The sequence below is a fragment of the Rhincodon typus genome, chromosome 35 (assembly GCF_021869965.1).
Source record: "Rhincodon typus isolate 14 chromosome 35, sRhiTyp1.1, whole genome shotgun sequence".
Taxonomy (NCBI): Eukaryota; Metazoa; Chordata; class Chondrichthyes; order Orectolobiformes; family Rhincodontidae; genus Rhincodon; species Rhincodon typus.
In genome coordinates, this window is record NC_063366.1 from 6,181,401 (window position 1) to 6,194,413 (window position 13,013).

The window sequence follows — 13,013 nt, forward strand, 5'->3', positions numbered from 1 at the left end:
ATTCAGCTGTTTTGGAACTGTATCTTTAACTGAAAATAAAAGGAATCACATGACCTATTCTGAAGTCTGCCTGACAACATGCCTGGGTGGTTTCATTGTTAGAGATTGGAAGGGGACCGTTGTCTCACTGGGAAGAGTGCACAATGTGTTCAAATATGTCGACATTGATGAGAACATTGTGATGATGGCAATTACAATAACAATCTCCCAAGTCCACGAAAGGTGTTGAAAATGTGATGTGGTAGATTGTCCATTTACTTCTAGAATAGGTAATCAGCGTTACTACCTGGATATAGGGCAATGTGATTTATATTGACATGGATTTAGGCATGACAGATAGTCTACTAGGCTTTGTGTGTGAGAGAGAGAGAGAGAGCAGCTAGATACTCTTTGTAATTCACTGGGCAGGATTGTGGGTGGGATCCCAATTTGAACTGGAATTTGAACTGAAAAGACCAAACTCCTGAGGAGTCAAAAGAGGCTGAAAGATTTACTTGACTTTCGCTCAAGGGTGAAATTTCTAGGAAACATGAGCAAAGGTTTTTATCAGAAGGGCCTACCACAGAAGGACAAGACAAAAATAATTGCTGCAAACAACAGAAGAAAAGTGGATGTGAACTGTCATGTCTTTTTCTCCCCCATGTTTTGTAGAGATGAAATGCAAATAAGTATGCCTGGTTTACAGAGAAACAAGTCCTGTCATGAGAAAAAAACCCAACATGGAATGACATTACAGCGCAAAGCATGTCAAATATGAAGAATTTCAAGGGAGGTGTGTGCAGGTAATATCTAAGAGCAAGTGAAAGAATTTGGACATACAGCAACCAAATTTCACAAGGCCAATGAAGAAGATAGCGTTATTCACAGCAGTTATGCAACAAGTGAACTCTGCACAAATAAATCTCAAGCCTTATTTCGGGGCAGAGTCTGGAAGGGAGTGCACCATTGTGAACAGTTTTACTGGCTCTAGAGAAACTTTATCTCCTCAGACCATGTCGATACGATCAGTCCCCAGGTGAAGTTCTCCAATTTATTTTGCCTGCAGACTGGATACTCCAAATTACCAAACACCGGGTGAGGAGGAATATTTTCCTGCCCCATGGTCGGTGACAACAAGGTTCATTTGAGATGATACCCTTCCCTTGTGAATGTGTTTCTCACAGACCAAACTAATTTGTGTTTTAAAACCAGGCTTTCCGCTGTGATAAAAGAGTGAATTGTTAAGTGTGACAAGAGATAAGTAACCCTGCATTGATAGACACAATCTATAAATGAAAAATGAGTGAGAAAAAAAGGTAAAAGATATTGGGATTAGCTTCTGTATCGTTTATGAAGAAGACATAGTGGAATGTGGATAGTTATTTTTCTTTATTCATTCACAGGATGAGGACATTGCTGGCTAGGCAGCATTTATTGCCCATCTCTAATTGCCCAGAGGGCAGTTAAGAGTCAACCACATTGCTGTGGGTCTGTAGTCACATTTAGGCCAGACCAGGTAAGGATGGTACTTTCCTTCCCTAAAGGACATTAATGAACCAGATGGATTTTTCACTGACAATTGGCAATAGATTTACAGTCCTAGACTCTTAGTTTTAAATGCTTATTGAATTCAAATTCCACCAACTGCCATGACAGGATTTGAACGCAGGTCCCCAGGACATTATCTGTGTTTTTGGATTAACAGGCCTGTGAAAATACCACTAAGCCATCACTCCTATTGCAGTTGACATCTGGATTCTAAAATTTGCAGATGAATTGAAATTCTTTTGTTCCATTTCCTTTCAAACTGGCTTGCAGTCTGGCTTCCAGCACTCAGTGTGAGAGAAAGATTCTTTTCCCCAGAATGCAGGGATTACAGCTGATGGTTCCATAACTGCAACTTTCAGAAAACACTGAAAATAAAAATTAGACTGTGGATGCTGGAAATTCATGACAAAAAAAATGCTGGAAAAACTCACAAGACTAGCAGCATTAGAGAGTTAATGTTTCAGGTCCAGTGACCCTTGTTCAGAACTCCCTTGAACCAGACTAGTACAGATAAACGTCTTTGCTTCCAAGCACATGTGGTCAGGATTTTAATTTATTTTAACCCTTGTCCTCTTGTATTCTTGAAAGGGTAAAATACAAAATACATTTGCAGTTTGGGAAACAATCCGGTTTGCTGCTGAAAACAATGTAGTCAGCCCCTTGTGGTCATAAGGGATCACAGTTCTGTTTGTTTTGACTTGCTTCTCTCCACTTGGAAGGGTTGTTGTTTGAAATTCCCCTGTTTACCTTTAATCCAAGGTCTCATTAAAGACAGTTACTGAGTTTATATGCACTTTTGGCTTTATCTCCTGTTTGTTAAATGAAACACATGTTGAAATTAGAAGTTCAATACCTATTGGTGCTCTGGTGTTATGGTCCATGTTCATGACAGTGTTGGACTGGATTGATAATACAGCTCAGAATATTGGGAAGTAGAGGCTGTGGCTGATTTCAAGTTCTACTCTCTGGCTCTTGATGAGACAGCAAGTACAGGCCAACTGGTGATGTCCTTATCCAGAATCACAGCAGAGTCTGAGGTTCAAGAACACTTGCTTTCTTTAGCAGCAACACATGAAACCACCAAAGGAAAAGATATTTTTTGAGGGGGTTACGTTGGCAGAGCACAGGCTTCAGTTATCATTGGAAATATGAAGTAACCTTATGACTGATGATGCTCAAGCCATGGTCAGATCTCAGGAGGGATTAGTTGTTCCAGTCACGAAAGAGATAGATCACTTCAATCTTCTTCCACGTGGGCTTATTGTATTTCACGGCTTCATTCTTCAAGAGGATCTGTCCACCCAGTCCCTGCTGCTGAGCAACATCATGTTGGAAGTAGCACTAAACATTACCTTTCTGATAAATGGTGCTTTAAACAGGCACAAGGTGACAGAGTTACCGAAAGATCTGGAATCAGAGTCAATGATTTAGTTTATTATTGTGAAGACAGATGGCTCAGCTGGGGTGGGGGGAGCTCTGCTGATGTGGTTTCTGAAACTGAGGAACAAAGTGACCATTTTCATGGAGGCAAAGAGAAAAGCTGTTTCTGAGCTGATTGAGAACAAGTAGCTGTGACATTGGGCAGTACCTGCCTGATCTCAATGTCAAATTGTAAGGTCTAATCATCCTAGTGTTTCTCTTCTTTCAATGTAAAATCACACTAGGGGACTATGCAGAGGGTACAAGGCTCATTCAGTGTTCTGGAGCAGTGCACTCACAGTTTGAGCACTGATGTCTATGGAATACCTGAGCAGCTACATTCCCTTGACAGGACATTCTCTCTGGTGCCACAACAGTTGCTGGATTGGATAGTTGCTGCCAACCAGCAGCCAGACCCAACTAATCCACCTGAATATATTCTAGCGTTGTGGAAGTCAGTGAAAAGGGTGAAGGTTCTAAGAACCATTCCCCAGCCCCTCTGCCAGACTCCTTACCTGCCCTGTCTTTTCCATGGCTGTCACTGCAGAGACTCGAGTCTGAGGGAGGTGCCTTATGAGACCAGCCACCCTGTTCTCAATTCCATCCAGCACGAGAGGTGAGAAACCTGCCTCCACCTCTCTGAGGCACATTGTGGGGAGAAGGGGGAGCGTCTTAGCAATATTTACAGCTACAGGGCACTATCTCACTGAAAACACTAAAGGGCTCACTGTGCTTTCATTTCATATCACTTTGTTAATATCACAATTCAACACACTGTAAGTTCTGAAAAATGTTGTGTTCTGTCTTTGTACATGAACACATTCAATGAAAATATTTATAGAATTAATGAGCTTTTTAACCATCGGCATTTGCTGAAGTCCATCTCTCATTGACTCTATCAGGAGCAAGGGTGTGCCCATTGTATGTCTGACAGTGGAGGCTGCCAGCTTGGAACTCCAGATTCTAGTTCATTGTCTGTCTTAACCTAGCAGCGTTGAATACATGTAGAAAGGACCCCCAAGCAATGGTATTGGAGTGGATCATAGGGTAATTACATTTTTCTTTTGACTTTTCACCAAACTTCACAAAATATTTCTCTGTTTGATAGTTTTGTATCTGTGCTGTATTGATGGCCTCCAGCCATGCTATTTCCCACATGTACAAATGCTCTTTGCATCCACTGTATTAAAGCCTTTCATAATTTTAAACATCTCTATGCAGTCACCCTGCAGCTCTCTAGGAGAAAAGAGCCCCAATCTGTTTATCCTTTTCTGAGTTATGGCAAGACTTCAGTACTATTACCGGAATGTTTTCAGGGCTCAGAGCCTTTGCAGCATCCAGTGCCGCCAGATGTTTCTTGATATCACGTGGATAAAATTGAAATGGCTAAAGCCCAGCATCTGTGACGCTGGGGACCACTGGAGGACTCCCAAGATGGATCATCCACTTACTGCATCAGGTTGAAGACATTGCAAAGGCTCCATACAAGGAAAAAGCAGGACTTTGGCCCCTTCAGCCTGTTCCACAATTTAATAAAATATGGTCGATCAAAATATAAATACACATTTCCATGTGCATAAATGCTTATCTGCCTGTCCCTCTCATTGTGTCTTCCAAACAGTAACATGATTAAAGTATTTTCCAATAATCTGTTGTGATATTCCCAAGTTTATGGTGTTACTATTGTCACTGGAGTGTAGGTACATTAATATGATGCTTATATTGGGATTTATTAACAAGCTCCTTTAATTGATTTATTTTCAGACACTAACTCATCCACTGTGATCGATACTATAGCCTCGGGTGTCAAAATCTTTCCTAATGTTACGAGCAATGAAATGGTCAACGGAATTAGAATGAGTTATCGTGATCATGAAACTCGTGGGTGCATCCAAAGGCAGTTCTTCTGGGTAAAATTTTGCAACATGAATTTCTGGAATTATGTCACAAATTTGGTGAGCACACATATAAACATGGCCATCAAGACTGAATGCCATAATGAAGAGGACAAACCAGACATCTGGTAAAATCAGACTTGTTGGAACTTCCAACTGTGAAATGAAGGGTCCGTGGCCAGGGACACAGATCAAAGGCCCTGGTGCTTTTCCTGCTTCTGAGCTCCTTATTTCTTCTCAGGCCCATCCCATCCTTTAGTCCTTCCCTGAGTTGCTCCGGGTACCTGGAATATGCAACCACAGACAAATAGCCAAGACTTAACTGTCTTTTATGTGTTCAGCCTAACTTTTGGCTTTTGTACTCCATTGCTGTTTTAAAATACAGTGAAAGCTCTGGTTTCATAATGGCCTACTTTACAACTTTGTTTTGTCAGACAATTGCACACAACTTGGTTGTTCATGTTATGCAAGCAAATCTGCTTTGTTGAACCCGGCCTTATGCAATATTTGATTGTAATACCTAAAATAATAGAACAGGTACCCCAAATGACAATACGATGGTCAAATGAGAATAACTTGAACTAACAGTGATCTATTCTCTTTGTGCATGCCCTCTGGTTTCACCTTAAAATTTATAAATGGCAAAACCTTATGTTAAATTAGCACCAACCAATTCCCTAGCAATAATGCTCGATTTCGATCCACATAAGAGGGCTTTGTGGACAGAAAAAGTACACTCTGCATTGAGTCATAAATAGTTTCTCATATTCCATTTAAACTAACCTCATTTACAAAAGCAAAATACAATGAAGCATATAATAGGACAGGAGAGTCTTGAAAATGCTGAGTGAATCGGATGGAAATGAAGAGAAACAGGAATATTTTGGAGGATGAAGTGAGAGACCATGGAGGCCAGTCACTGTGTCAAACAGAGGGATGGACAGTCAAGAGCAGGATCTCTACTGTCCTTCACTGAGCTTTTTAATCATCCCTTTATACACAGCCAGTAGGATATTGGTGGTCTTAGATAGCCTGGCCTTTTCAACCATGAGGGCGTCACAGCTGAACGTGGGTGGGTTAAACATGGAGTATCCTTCTCCTCCCTGCAGTGTTCACAGACCTTAGACCAGGAGGGATGAAGCTGTTTGACTCCCCTCAATCAATGTGAAAATTTAAATTGTCCATTTGATTCATTTCCCATTTGCTCAGAGCTTCCCTGATCTCGGGGTTTCTACATCCTGCTGTCAGGAGGCCCGGACACAAATCCCATCAGAGTCTCCCAGGCTGTGCTGCCTTCAATGTGTAAAATATCAGGCTGGCTGTATAACAGGCGGCTGGTCAAACATCCCCCATTTCAAACTCTCACCAAGAGATTCACATTCACCCCAGAGAGAGAGAGAGAATGGAAAGCTAAATTCTGTACATACCGGGAGAGACCCAGGAAAAACACAGGGAGATGGAGAAAAGGATCAGCAACATTCTGGGAATCCACTGTCCTTATTCCCATCAGGGTCTGGGAATAAAACACTCTGAGGAGAAGCAAAACAAACCGTTGTCTGTAAATTGGAAGACAAAAAAAAGAAGTTTCTTGAAAAGCAGTTTATGTTAAACGTTGACCATTTCCGGATTGTAGAACCAGAGAACTGATAGGATAGGCAGTTACTCGTCTCCAAGTCCCAGGAGGATATATCTCAGGCAGCTTACAATTCAGACTGTGAAGGGGAAACAACTCCTAATGTCTATACTGCTCCCTTCAGGCAGTAATAAATGCATCAGGATTCTTCAGGGGAACTTTACAGAACAAAGGATGATACCAAGCTACAAAAACAAGGTTGCGGAAAAAGCTCAGCAGGTCTGGCGGCATCTGTGTAGGAAAAAACAGAGCTAATGTTTCAGGTCCGGTGACCCTTCCTCAGAACTGATTGTGGCTGGGAAAACATTAGTTTATATGTAGAAAATAGGGAGGTGGTGGGGAAGGGAGTAAACGATAGGATAGAGCCCGAAGAGAGAGAAAGACAGTTGGACAGACAAAGGAGTTGCTAACGATCAGGCTGGGAGGGTGAATAGTTGTTAATGGAGACTGTTAGTGACTAATGACAGTGGGTTTGTAATGGCAGGCTATGAGGTAACAAGGCCTGGTGTGTGGGGTAAGGGGCTGGGACATGGGAGAGTTTAGGCCCTAAAATTATTGAACTCAATATTGAGTCCAGAGGGCTGTAGGGTCGCCAAGCGGAAAATGAGGTGTTGTTCTTCCAGCTTGCGTTGGGCTTCACTGGAACACTGTAGCAAGCCAGAGACAGAGATGTTGGCCAGGGAGCAGGGTGGTGCGTTAAAGTGGCAGGGAACGGGTAATTCAGGGTCTTTTTTGCAAGCAGAATGTAGACGTTCTGCGAAGCGGTCGCCAAGTCTACGCTTCATTTCCCCAACGTAGAGGAGACCACATTGTGAGCAGCGAATGCAGTAGACTAGATGCTGGGAAGTACAGGTGAAGTGTTGCTTCACCTGGAAGGCATGTTTGGGCCCTTGGATACTGGGGAGGGAGGAAGTAAATGGGCAGGTGTTGCACCTTTGCCGGTTACAGGGGAAGGTGCCGTAGGGCTATGGGGAGGTGTTGGGGGTGAAGGAAGTGTGGACCAGGGTGTCCCGGAGGGAACGGTCCCTGCGGAAGGCAGACAAGGGAGGGGAGGGGAATATGTGTCCAGTGGTGGCATCTCGCTGGAGGTGGTGGAAATGGTGTCTGATGATCTTCTGGATGTGGATGCTGGTGGGATGGTAGGTAAGAATAAGGGGAACCCTATCGCTGTTGCGGGAGGGAAGAGAAGGGGTGAGGGCAGAAGTGCGGGAGATGGGTCGGACCCGATTGAGGGCCCTGTCGACAACGGAGCTGGGGAACCCTTCGGGTCTCAGAGGATGGGTCACCAGACCTGAAACGTTAACTCTGTTTTTTCCTTCATAGATGCTGCCAGACCTGCTGAGCTTTTCCAGCAACTTTGGATCCACACAATCTATCCTGCTCAAATCCGGCTCCAGTTTAAAGGAACAACTGGGGAAATAGAAATAAATTAAACAAAACCAGAGTGCCTTACCACCCAATAAATCCCATATTCTGAGAGGGAATCCTTAGACAGAGCCGAGGAAGGAGATGTCACCAGGAGAGTGGGAGGGGAGAGTTAAAATGGATGGCAACCTGAAGGTCGGGTTGGTTGATGCTTGCAAAGCGCAGATGCTCCACAAACCAGCCCTTGAGTCTGCATTTGGTCTCCCCGATATAGAGGAGACCACATCGGGAGCAATGGATACAATACATCAGGTTGGATGAAGTGCACGTGAATCTCTGCCAGATCTGGAAGGATTGTTTGGGGTCTTGGACGGAGGTGAGAGGGGAGGTGTTGTACCTCTTGAGGTTGCAGGGAAAGGTACCGGGTGTGATGGAGGAATTGGTGGGGAGTGTGGAGCTGACAAGGGAGTCATGGTGTGAACAGTCCCTGTGGAAACCGGATAGGGGTGGGGAAGGAAATATCTTTTTGGTGGTGGGGTCTGATTGTAGGTGGTGAAAATGGTGGAGGATGATATGTTGTAATCGAAGGTTGGTGGGGTGACATGTGAAGACTAAAGGGACTCTTTCCTGTTACTGTTGGGGGGAGGGGGTCTGAGGGCAGAAATATGGGAGACGGAGGAGATGCAGTTGAGGGCATCCTTAATTCCTGAGGAGGGGAAATTAAAGGTCCCGGAATTAGGAGGGTATCTGAGATTCTCATTAGAATCACATGAGGTTTTCTTCAACTAACCACTTGACCAATCAGGCCCTGTAGATTCCAACCAGGAAAGAGGATGGTGACATAAAATCTCCCAGATGGAACTGGATGAGCTGTGGGGAGGATCCATCATACCCCACGTGTTTGAAAGGTCAATGCTCCATTATGTCAGTCATGTCAAACAGCTGTCTAACTGTTCTTGAAGAACTCTTAAGTTAATGAGGTTTGGGTACCACTCTGTGATGGATTGGAATTTTATGTTTCCTAACATCTTAATCAATCCATAATGAAGGACCAACTCCATCATATTTTATGTAACACCGTATCAATATCTATTTCTCTTCCATTCTGTGTGGATCTATCTACCAACAGGATCCTGCTCTCTGTGAAACGTGGATCATGTATTCAGACCACATTATGAAATGAAATCATTTTCTCCTGAGCTTCCTGACGCTGCCAATGAAGATCAGGCGATTAAACAAGATCCTAACATCAAAGTCCATCCAAAAGCTGAGCTGCCAGGTATCAATGCTCTGATCATGAATCACAGTGACAATGCTCAGCTCACATGGTTCCAGTGTCTGAGGACCAAGTCCTGAAGATGATCTTTTCCGTAACATTTCAGGGTGAACAGTAAGATTACAAAGTCTGTTTAAAACTGATTCTGACACAGAGCAAGATGATGTCTGTGATTGAGAGCAAGTTGTTGAGGCTGAGTAAGCATGAGGGGAAATCATCCCTGAAGATCCCTTCCACTGTGAAAGCCATCACCTTGCTAATACAGGACGGAAACACTCCTGGAGAAAGTCTTGCCTGAAAAATCAGGATTCTCACCTGGTGGATCTGGAGCCACTGTTCAATTTGTGGAAACATATTCCCAGGAAAAATCTATCTTAATCCTGAAAGAACTGGATATGAACAATGAGCTGTAATTCTGTGTGTCTGCTGTGATATGGAAGGACGGACAATGATGTCCATGTTCAAAAATAATGTTGCTAGAAAAGCTCAGCAGGTCTGCCAGCATTTGTGAAGAAAAAATCAGAGTTAACATTTCGGGTCCGTTTACCATTCCTCAGAATAGATGTCCACGTTCACACGAAAGGGAGAATCCCGTTATTCCTCAATGAGCCTGTGGGAATGTCCTGCAGTGGACCCCAGGAAGGGGTCCAAAAGGCAAGGAATGGACAGACACTTCAACGTGGGGAGGGGAGTGAAATTAGTCTGAGAAGTTTTAACAGTGTCTGGGAGGGTGAGACAGGGTCAGGAGGAAAATGAAAGTTACAAATACATCAGTGAAAGGAAAAGTTATAATGTCACTTACTGAATCCTGAAGAGGCTGGAACAGAGATATCAGAAGCTGGGAAAATAAAAGCAGAATGTGAGAAGAGGAACAAAATATAATACAAACACTATGATAAATTTGTTATCTCTCACTGGGCTCAGAATTCAATCACTTCTCTTTTTCCCAAACACATTTTTAACTAAACAGACTCACACTGAGTCAAACAGCAGAGACAGAGTTTGGGGGAGTGTGGGGTGAGGGAATGGAGGACAAGGAATCTGAATGTGAGGGACTGACCAGTAAAGATCCCAGACCGGTTCCTATCAGTGATCCCCTGACGTACTCCAGAAGTGAGACAGGTAGAGGGATCCTAAATTTAGCGTTGAAGAAGCTTCAGCTCTTGACCTTGCCCAACAGGTATGAGGTATTTGTTCCCTGCGTGAATGAGGAAAGAGTCTGTAGGAAGGATGTACAAACTGATCACTGCACCATGGTACACAAGGCCATTCGAGCTGGGTGGAGAGCAGAAAGAAAAGTGATAATATAAGAGAATTTTTTTAGTAAGAGGTACAGAGTGCATCCTTTGTCAGAGGATCGAGAGTCCCACATAGTGTATTCCCTCTTGGTGCCAAGGTAATGGACATCTTGATCCAGCTAGATAGGAATTGGAGTGGGAGGAGGAGGATCCAGTTATTGTGGTCCATGTTGAGACCAATAATATAAGCAAGAGCAGGCAAGGGGTCCTTTTTGGGAAATATCAGGAATTAGGAACACAAAAAATGGGAATTCAGGATTATAACTTCTGGATAAATTGAGCAATGTGAAAACTGGCAAAGAGTAAGAAAAATCGAGAAGTAAATGTGTAGTTAAAGAAGTGGTGCAGGAAAGAGGGGATCCATTTAGTGGGGCACTGGCATCAGTATTGGGACAGGAAGGAACTGCACCATTGGGACTGGCTCCACCTGAACTGATCTGGGACCAGGATCCTAGTGAAAAGGCTGAATCAGGTGTCACAAGGACTTTAAACTAGTTAAAGTTGGTGAGGACTATTAATGTTAACAGAACAAATAATAGGAAAGAGAATATAAAAAGGATCAGGAATCTAACTTCAAGCAAACAGATAACAGACAATTATGAGAAGATAGGCGGAGGACTGAATGTATTATACTTAAACACATGCAATATATGAAACAGGGTAATTGAGTTTATATCACAAAGTGAAATTAGCATGTACAATGTAGTGGGTATCAGAAAGAAGTAGCTGCAAGGGAATCAGGTCTGGGAACTAAACATCCAAGGATACATGTCCTATCAAAAGGCAATGCAGAGGTGTTGGGTTTGTCTTCTTTGTTAGAAATGAAACGAAACCAATGGCAAGAAGTGACATAGAGTCAGAAGAAGTCACAGAATCTGTGCGGGTAGAGTTGAGGAACCACAAAGGTAAAAAAAAACCTTGAAGCAAGTTATGTAGAGGCCTCCTAGCAGAAGTCAGGATATTGGGTAGATAGACCAGACTAAACTCCCTCAAAATATATCAAGGAAATAGCCTGGTCCCCAACATTTTATTTTGTTTAAAGGCAAGTGTAAGGTACAGTGGCCCAAGTGTGATTTGATTGGTCCACCGCAAGACTTTAATCAAAACACATTTTATTCTTACAACACAGTTAAAACACAAACAGCAAAAAATGAATTGGCATAACGTTAACTCTATTGAAGTGCTTGACAATATTATTTTACTTCCAATCATCAACTGATTATGGCAGCATCCCATAAACACAAACTTGGCAAAGGCAATCTCAGCAAAATAGATTTCTTTTCCTCATGTGCTGTCTCCTCTCTAGTTGAAGAGAAAGGAACACCAAAAGAAAGGTCCAGCAGCAGAGAAACCTAGAATTTCTTCCAGCAGCTAGCTAACACCAACTCGACTCAACTAAAACCAAAACTAAAACCCCTCAGTCTGTGAGACTAAAAGCTTTGAAAATGAAGCATTCTTTGTATAAGAGATAACAAGGTGTAGAGCTGGATGAACACAGCAGGCCAAGCAGCATCAGAGCAGCAGGAAGGCCTTCATCCAGCTCTACACCTTGTCATCTCAGATTCTCCAGCATCTGCAGTTCCTACTATCTCTGAAACAATCTTTGGGGTCATCTGTTCATATCCAGTGATATGGCCAAGGAATATGACTTGGATTTTTGTGAATTCACTCTTAGCCAGGCTTAGCAACAAGCCTGACTTCTGAAGTCAATTGAACAATTCCAATAGACGCTCCAAATGTGTCTAAAAATGACAAGATCATCTATATACACCATACAATTGAATAATCCCAAAATGACCTGATTGGTTAGTCTTTGAAATGTGGATGGTGCATTTTTCATACCAAATTGCACAACTTTGAACTGGTAAAGTCTACTTGGTGCCATATAAGCCAAAATTTCCTTCACTCTTTTGGATAAAGGTACCTGTGAGTATCCTCTGAGTAAGTCAAGCTTAGAAATATAAGTTGCTTGTTCCACCTTCTCAACGCAATCTTTCAATCTTGGAATAAGGTATAACCCAGATTCTCTCACTGCGTTGTCTTTTTGATCATCCACACACACAATTGTTGAGTACCATCTAGTTTTGATACCATCACTGTGGGTGAGCTCCGTTCACTGCAAATCATTCGATTATGTCATCTCTGAGCATGCTTTCAAACTCTTTTTGAGCATGTGCCAATTTTAGAGTAGTACGTCTAGAAGGATATTTCTTAATTGGAAAAGCATTTCCTGTATCTACATCATGAGTAATTATTTTCCTACTTCCCAGCTTATTCCCACATATATCTTTATGTGATTGCAATTTTCCTTGTTGTCCAATTTAGTTTGAGGAAAATCAAATTCAGAATAACAAGCGGGACAGAACACCAATGCTTCACCGGAGGCGCACTGACAATGTTACCTAGCAGAGTGATGAAACGTCTGCAATCAAACATACCAGCTCGGCGAGCAAGTCTGCAACCTTGGTTCTTCCCTCTGAGTTGTAATGAGTAGACATTCTCGTTTCACTTTTCTTTTTTATCAAAATACCTTTTCAGCATATTCACACTCTCTTTTCTTTCTATGTGGCGTTCTTATCAAAGAATTCACCTCTCAATTT

The 13,013-nt window shown here is 42.7% G+C and overlaps 1 long non-coding RNA gene across 1 annotated transcript; it reads right to left on the minus strand.

Annotated features, from left to right (window-relative positions):
* Positions 1-4,695: 4,695 nt before the first annotated feature.
* LOC125487038 lies at positions 4,696-9,955 on the minus strand. Its single transcript, XR_007265614.1, has 3 exons — positions 9,918-9,955; positions 6,269-6,370; positions 4,696-5,125 (listed from the first exon to the last, which is right to left on the minus strand). It is a non-coding gene; the product is annotated as an uncharacterized LOC125487038 (long non-coding RNA).
* Positions 9,956-13,013: the final 3,058 nt, after the last annotated feature.